Below are 7894 nucleotides of genomic sequence, written 5' to 3'. Positions count from 1 at the left end.
AGTGTTGTATTATTTTTATTCTTTGAATATTTTTGATCTGAGGTTGGTGGAACCTGCGGATGCACAACCCGTGGATGCACAACCCAAGGATAGAGAGAGCCAACTGTGCCTTTGTTTTTAAGCAGCTTCATTTAAGTACAATGGACTGTTTTAACCAAACTACCTTGGATGAGGTATGATGCCAGACACAGATTATGAGAAAGGAAACAGAAAGTGTTACAGGTTGTATGAGCATAGGAGGGCTACCTGAGGGAAGCACTGGGGTTGGTCAGAAGGCAGAAAGAGGGGGGCTGTGAGCAAGCACCCTTATTGTGGTTTCTCCTGGAAGGAACAGGGGAGGCAGGGCTAGCATGCTTAGGATTGACCAGTTGGAATAATTTCAGGGCTCTGTGGCATATGGGCTATCCTTGGTTGTCTGGTACTCAGCCTTGGGTTAATTAGGGAAGAGGAATGGTGGCCTGGAGTGTGAGAGCCCATTAAGGGAGTTGGTTGGGGTGTGGAATTAAGTTAGCTGCTCAAGAAAGGGAAATGACAGGCCTCTAGCTAGGGCCTAAAAACTGGATCAAGGGCCAGGCGTGGTGGCTCATGCCTGTAATTCCAACACTTTGGGAGGTCGAGGCGGGCGGATCACGAGGTCAGGAGATTGAGACCATCCTGGCCGACATGGTGAAACCCCGTCTCTCCTAAAAATACAAAAATTAGCTTGACGTGGTGGCACGTGTCTGTAATCCCAAGTATTCGGGAGGCTGAGGCAGGAGAATCTCTTGAACCTGGGAGGCGGAGGTTGTGGTGAGCTGAGATTGCGCCACTGCACTCCAGCCTGGAGTTGTCTCAAAAAAAACCAAACCAAACAAAACAAACCAGCAACAACAAAAAAACCCCAAAAACAAAAAATAAAACAAAACATAAAACCCAAAAAACTGGATCAAGACAGCATTTTAAAAGACTGAATGACATTAACATACAATAAACTACATCTTTAAATTGTACAATTCAGTGATGTTTATTTCTGTAAACACCTGTGAAACCATCATCACAACCAAGATAATGAACACATCCATCACCCCCAAAGGTTTCCTCATTCCTCCTGGGAATCTTCCCTCCCCAAGCAACTACTGGTCAGCTTTCTATCACTTTAGATGAGTTGGCATTTTCTAATTTTTTTTTTCTTTTTGAGACAGAATCTCACTGTGTCACCCAGGCTTGAGTGCAGTGGCACAGTCTCGGCTCACTGCAGCCTCGACCTTCCAGGTTCAAGTGAGTCTCGTGCCTCAGCCATCTGAGTAGCTGGGACTACAAGTGTGTTCCACCATGCCTGGCTAATTTTTATATTTTAGTAGAGATGGGGTTTTACCATTTTGGCTAGACTGGTCTCGAACTCCTGTCCTTAAGTGACCCTCCAGTCTCAGCCTTCAAAAATGCTGGGATTACAAGCATGAGCCACCGTGCCTGGCCCCTAACATTTTGTATGAATGAAATAATACAGCATGTAGCCTCTTTTGTTTGGCTTCTTTCACTCAGCATTGTGATTTTGAGATTCTACTATATTTTTACATGTATCAATAATTTATTTTTTTTATTGTTGAGTAATATTCATTTATGGATACTATACTGCTGTGTGTTTATCCATCCAACTGTTGATGAACATTTGGGTTGTTTACAGTTTTGGCTGTTATGACAAATAAAGTTGCTATGAACATTCATGTACACTTGTGCATAGGTTGAATGGCTGGGTTATACGGTATGTGTATGTTTCATCTTTTTAGAAAAAAACTGTCTTCCAAAGTGGTTGTACCATTTTACATTCTCACCAACAGTGTATAGGAACTTTAGTTGCCCATGTCTTTGCCAGCACTTAGTATGGTTAGTCTTTTATCCATTTTAGTGGGAGTAAAGTGGCATCTTATTGTAGTTTTAATATGCACTTGCCTAATGACTTTGGATAATGATCATGTTTTTAATGTGTTTATTTGCCATCGGTCAATCTACTTTGTTGAAGTGTATGTTCAAAGCTTTTGGGTATTTTTTTCTTATTGATTTACTTGAATTCTTATTATTGAGTTGTAAGGGCTCTTTATATAATCTAGATACAAGTCCTTTGATGCATATGTTTTGTAAATATTTTCTCACAATCTCTGTCTTTTTAACTTTTATATTCATATCCTTTAGAAGGGCAAACATTTTAACTTTGATGATGTCAAACTTGTTTTCTGTTTCATCCTTTGTGCTTGTTGTTTCATATTTAAGAAACCTTTGCCAAAACCAAGGTCAGTAAGATGGTCTCTTCTGTTTTCTTCTAGAAATTTTATAGTTTTAACTCTGACATTTAGGTGTACAAATGGGTCCATGCTCCATTTCCAGTTAATTTTTGCATGTGGTATCAGGTAAAGGTTGATTCTTTTGCATGTGACTATCTCATTGTTTTAGCACCATTTGTTGAAAAGACTATTCTTTCCCCATTGAATTTCCTTGGTACTATTGTCAAAGTCATTTTGACAATTAACCATATATATCTTAATCTATTTCTGAGATCCTCTGTTCTAGTCATGAGTTTGTCTGTCTTTATGTTAAAACTACAATGTCTTGATTATTGTATATTTATAATAAGGCTTGAAATTAGGTAGAATGAGTCCTCTAACTTGGTTCTTTTTTGGTAAAATTGTTTTGACTGTTCTACATCATAATCCTTGGATCCATTGTTTTAATGACTGAGGGATTGCAATATCTTTTAATGTGTATTAGGGCTAATCTCATCAGGATTAGCCCTAACCACTAGCTCTTAACCACTCTGAATAAGCGGCTGATCCTGAGTAGGCAGAGCTGTCTCCCAACCCCATTTCCAGCTCTTACCCACTCAACTCATGCATTGCCTGGATTTGCCTGTCCCCAGGTGGGGTCTGGGGAAGCAGCCCTTAGGGCAGAGCAGAGTGTGTAGAAGGGGCAAGGAAAGAAGCAGCCTGCTCTTTTCTCATGGGGAGTTTTGGACCAGGAGGTGCCCGCTGAGTAGCCTGTGTGCCAGCTTCCGAAAGGAAAGATACAGTCAAATTCTGCCTCGAGTTCTCAAGCTCTGAACGTTTCAGACGTAAAAACAGTTGTTTTGAGAACGACGGTGAATCACAGGGGGAAAGGGTGGGAGAAGTTCCCATGACTTTCTTTGAAATTTCTTCACAGCAGCGGGTCAGCATTTATGTAAAAAGAGAGTTTATTGGCAGGTTCTGGAAGAGAGGGGGAAAAACAATGTTGTTATTTCAGGCTGCCAATGATCTCACATGTATCTGGTGTCTTTTCTTCAAGGATTACAAAATACTTTACAAATGTTCCATTTCCAGACAGTTATTAATCCTTCCAGCACCCCTGTGAAATGAAGAATACAGTCTGGTTTGGATGAATGCAAATGGCCTCCCACCTAGGCTCACTCATCCCCAAACTGAACAATGAATGATGGTGGAATTCATTCGTACCTGCTCATGGGCTATTGATGAGCACTCCAGAGCTCTTACCCAAGAACACCTGTCATCCACATGAGTCTGAATCCTGGTCATCCAGAAGGCTCTTGTTAACAGGCAGACAGGTATTTCTCTTACAAACTTAAACATTTTTTGAGAAAGACATCCTGCAACTTCTGTAGGTAATCCTGTTCAGATAGAAATATTTGGTTTTTTTCCTAAAAAAACTCTTTTTCTTTTATGTACAGCTATGCACCTATATGTAAATTTAATACATTTATAAATTGTTTTTCAGTAGAAAGGAGGAGTAATTCAATTGTTTTCATTATAAAAGCCACAGGCCCAGCTGGGGGGCTCATGCCTGTAATTCCAGCACTCTGGGAAGCCAAGGCAGGAGTATGTCTTGAGCCCAGGTGTTCAAGACCAGCCTGGGCAATATAGTGAGACCTTGTCTCTACAAAAACCTTAAATAATTAGCTTTGTGGGTGGTGTGTGCCTGTACTCATAGAAATTAGGAGGCTGAGGCAGGAGGATTGCTTGAGCTTGAGGAGTGGAGGTTGCAGTGAGCCCAGAATGTGCCACTGCACTACAGCCTGGGCAACAGAGTGAGACATTGTCTCATTAAATAAATAAATAAAATAAAATAGCTATATAAAAGCCATAGAATTATAGGGCAAAAGGGAAATTTGAAATCATCTTATTTTTTTTTGTTTGGTGAGTGAGGCCATTGATACACAGATGAGTGGCACCTGTGGCCCATAAACTGAAAGGTCTAGAGCCAAGCTCTCTGGAGTCCCTGTCTAGAGCTCTTTTCACTGAGTGGCATAGACACAGCACACACACCCCACCTTCCCACGTTCCTGTCCATGGCAGCCATCCACAATCAATCCCAGCACGGCCTCTGCTCAACGTCGCTTCTTCCTTCAGAGATCCAGGCAGCCATTTATCTCAGTGGGAGTCCACACAAGCAGAGTGGCTGTGGTGAGCACAGGCTTTAGAGCCAGCCAGACAGAATGGAATCCTGTGTTATGTCATTAATCACTGGGGAATTAGACAAAACTACTCAATCTTTCTGCGTCTCAGTTTCCTCATTTATGAAATGGGGGATTGTAAACCTTGAAAGAACCATTCCTTCAAGATGAATCCTGAGTGGGTGACTGGGCCTAAATTCAGTAAGAGCCAAGTGACCATTTGCTGACTAGAGGTCACATACGTGTTCTGAGTTCCATGAAAACTTGCATGTCTGTATAATTTTGGGACTTCCATAGTTGCCTGTTCCTATTTATGTTGCCTGAACCAACCAATAGGCTGTGACCTACATCAACCAATCAGAGCCAGTAAATGTCAAACAATCATAGCTAAGCAAATTTAAATGTTTCATGCGTATATGTGGACTTGAGCGGGAACCTGGGTCGGAACTTCCTCCATAAAAGTCAAATTTCCCATTGTTCTCTGGACCGCACCTTCATTTTACATGAAAGCTGTGTCTGATATGAAAACTGTTTACTGGAATAAAGTCTCTTTCTTCTAAATGCCTTTTCAGAGAGTTTTGGTTCACATTCTTTGGAATCAGAAGTAGAATTCGAGCAACACCTATTCTTCTGACACTGTCCTGAACCAACACACTGAGATCTGCAAGGGTCCTTTGAGTTCAGTTATCTTCTCAGAGATGCCAGGAAGCCTCAGGTAAGCCCTCTTGAATTCAGACCTCCCACGCCTTTTTTTTTTTTTTTTTTTTTTTTGAGACAGAGTTTCACTCTTGCCGCCCAGACTGCAGTGCAGTCGCACGATCTCGGCTCACTGCAACCTCTGCCTCCTAGGTTCAAGTGATTCTTGTGCCTCAGCCTCCCAAGTAGCTGAGATTACAGGCATGCGCCACCATGCCCAGCTAACTTTTGTATTTTTAGTAGAGATGGGGTTTCACCATGTTGGTCAGGCTGGTCTCAAACTCCTGACCTCAGGTGATCCACCCGCCTTGGCTTCCCAAAGTGCTGGGATTACAGGCGTGAACCACTGTGCCTGGCTCCTCCCATGCTTTTGATGTAAGCCTCAGAGCCTTTATTAAACCTCCTCAGCCAGTCCTCTTCATCTGGATCCTGAAACGGACCTCCCCGGGAAGGGGGGCCTCTCCATCTGGTTTGCCGAAGTGGCCTCTTCATAAGGTTGCAGACCCAGCTGTTCATCAGGTTTTGTGAGGACACTCTAAGGTGCACTAGAGGGACGGCTTCATCAGGTTAGTGCAATGCAACTAGAAATCAACCCGTGATTTCTGCCTTTCCCTGCTGATTGGCTGCCCTCACACTCCAGCTGGCTTTATGAGCAAAAATTATGGTCCAGAGAGTTGTAATTTTCTAGGTCTCTGGACAAAAATTACCTGGGATGATTTAAAAACTTTATTGGCCAAGATGGGGTTCCTTTGAAATTCCGAAACTTGCCTGTCTGTGCTCACAATTAGAACAAAGAAAATACTGAACTTCCCAGAGACAATGAAAAGCCTTTTGCAGTTGGGACTTTAAAGTTTCGAATAAAATCAAGAGCTGCTATACTTCCCTTAAAGAAAGTAGTTCCAAATTAGGCAAACATCTTAATGAGTTAAAAAGAGATTAGCACTTGGGAGACTGAAACTAAAGCTGCAGAAAAACCTCTCTGAGACCCTTCTGCTAGCTCACCTTTCCTGTCACCTAGCCTGTCACCTTGCCTGTCTTCCGCATCTTTTACAGCGCCTCTGCTCTGTCTTTCACTCCCTCCTTCCTCTCACACTTTCTGAATTTCTCTTTTTCTCTTCTCCTGACATTTCCACTGCCTCCAGACTCAGCCCCTTTTAAGGCCCAAACAATGGGAAGTAGAGGTCGGCAAATTCCATGCTCCTTAGTCTGTGTCAGAACTTCTGGCCCCAGTAAAACATTTCCCTAGTCCCTTGAAGACTAACTTCCTTGAATTTGAGTAACATTGTAGCCTAATCGTCAGGGCTTGTCAATCTTTATCAGCTGTTAGCTGCTGAATGGGAAAGACCCTTTGAGAACTTTAAGCAGACTGGTGCCCAGGGGTGTGATAAGGCACAGAAACAGGATACCGAATGACTAAAAGCCATTCCTCTATTTTTTCCCCTTCAGATAAACTGGAAAGCCATACAGTGTTATACACAAAAAAACGATGAGACTGTCCTTGATTATTTTGATAAATTTGAACAGACTTTCCAACAAAATTTGGAGATCAAATATTTAAATGACGAAACACTCAATTTATTTAATTCCATTTTTTTGTGTGTGGCTGGTCTTTCGGAAGCCCTCAGCACCCTGGGAAAACATCATGACCTTAATTGGGCTATAAAGTAACCTTATGAAATGGCCCCTTTGGCCAATTCATTATCCAAAACTTTAGAAAAGACTAAAGAATCTAGGGCTACTTGAGCATTAGACTGTCAAGAGAAGACCGCTAAGTTAATGGTCCTTCAGTTACAACAATTAGCAAGGGACACCTCAAACATGCCCATTCCTCAAAACCAAAATTTAAAAAAAAAAAGTGGGTTTTCAGAAGACGTTCCAGACATTTTAAGAAGGATTGCCCCAAATACAAATGATGGCTGCAATTAAATCTTGATAAAGTCCCTGGTCCTCTACCCTCAAGCAGGACAAGGGGTGCTCCAGGGACATTCTGGGAATAGAGCTCTAGTTGACACTGAGCCACCCTGTCCAAAACCCTGATACTCTGGAGTGTCCCTGCCAGAGTTCTGAACTCATCTGGATGGATGCAGGAGCAGACAAACCTGTGATGGTTCCTAAATCTCTATCCCTCCAACTGGGGGGTCCTGACTGACAATCATTGATTTTCAGTGTGTTCCATCGGCTCCCATACAATACACCTCCTGGAAAGGAACTCCTTAGAAGCCTATCAAGCCCACGTTTCCTTGTCTTGAACCAGGGGAATAACGCTTGAATTGACAGCCCTGAGCTCAGCAGTAGAGTTAGAAAATGGAGACTAAGTTAGAAATCACGTAACTGAATTGGTCTCCAGGATATGATATTTTGGCCTTCAGCTGATTATTTTGAAAAGATTTCTAAATTTTCTCTAGGCTCATCTTTATTTTTCCTCATAAAATCCTGTGATAAATTCCTATAATTTTATGTTTTCTTGGAACCCATTGTAATCCTCCTCTAATGCACTCAAACTCCATCTTGAAAAAGCTTAGATTCTCTCAGCTATTTGACATGTAAATTGCTACCCTGTTTTCTCTAAAACTCAGGGCTTTGGCCATGTGAGACATAAATTTTAACCTGTTCCATTTACAGAGACACAGTTTGATTCCAACCATCCTTTTAAACAAGTAAGTTACACCTAACACATGGCTAAAATTTTAAAATTAAAGCTATACAATCTTTATTTGTGTCTGTATATATTTTTATGTGTAGAGGTGTATGCATGTCTGTTCGTATATTGTCTACATAATA

The 7894-nt window shown here is 41.8% G+C and overlaps 1 long non-coding RNA gene across 1 annotated transcript; it reads left to right on the top strand.

Moving 5' to 3' along the window:
- The first annotated feature begins 3464 nt into the window (after positions 1-3464).
- Positions 3465-5690, top strand: LOC115896831. The gene is made up of 3 exons (XR_004056718.1): positions 3465-3571; positions 4990-5132; positions 5522-5690. It is a non-coding gene; the product is annotated as an uncharacterized LOC115896831 (long non-coding RNA).
- The last annotated feature ends 2204 nt before the right edge of the window (positions 5691-7894 follow it).

The sequence above is a fragment of the Rhinopithecus roxellana genome, chromosome 4, assembly GCF_007565055.1.
Source record: "Rhinopithecus roxellana isolate Shanxi Qingling chromosome 4, ASM756505v1, whole genome shotgun sequence".
Taxonomy (NCBI): Eukaryota; Metazoa; Chordata; class Mammalia; order Primates; family Cercopithecidae; genus Rhinopithecus; species Rhinopithecus roxellana.
The sequence above is the reverse complement of the archived record's forward strand: the minus strand, read 5'-3'. Positions and strand labels throughout refer to the sequence as shown.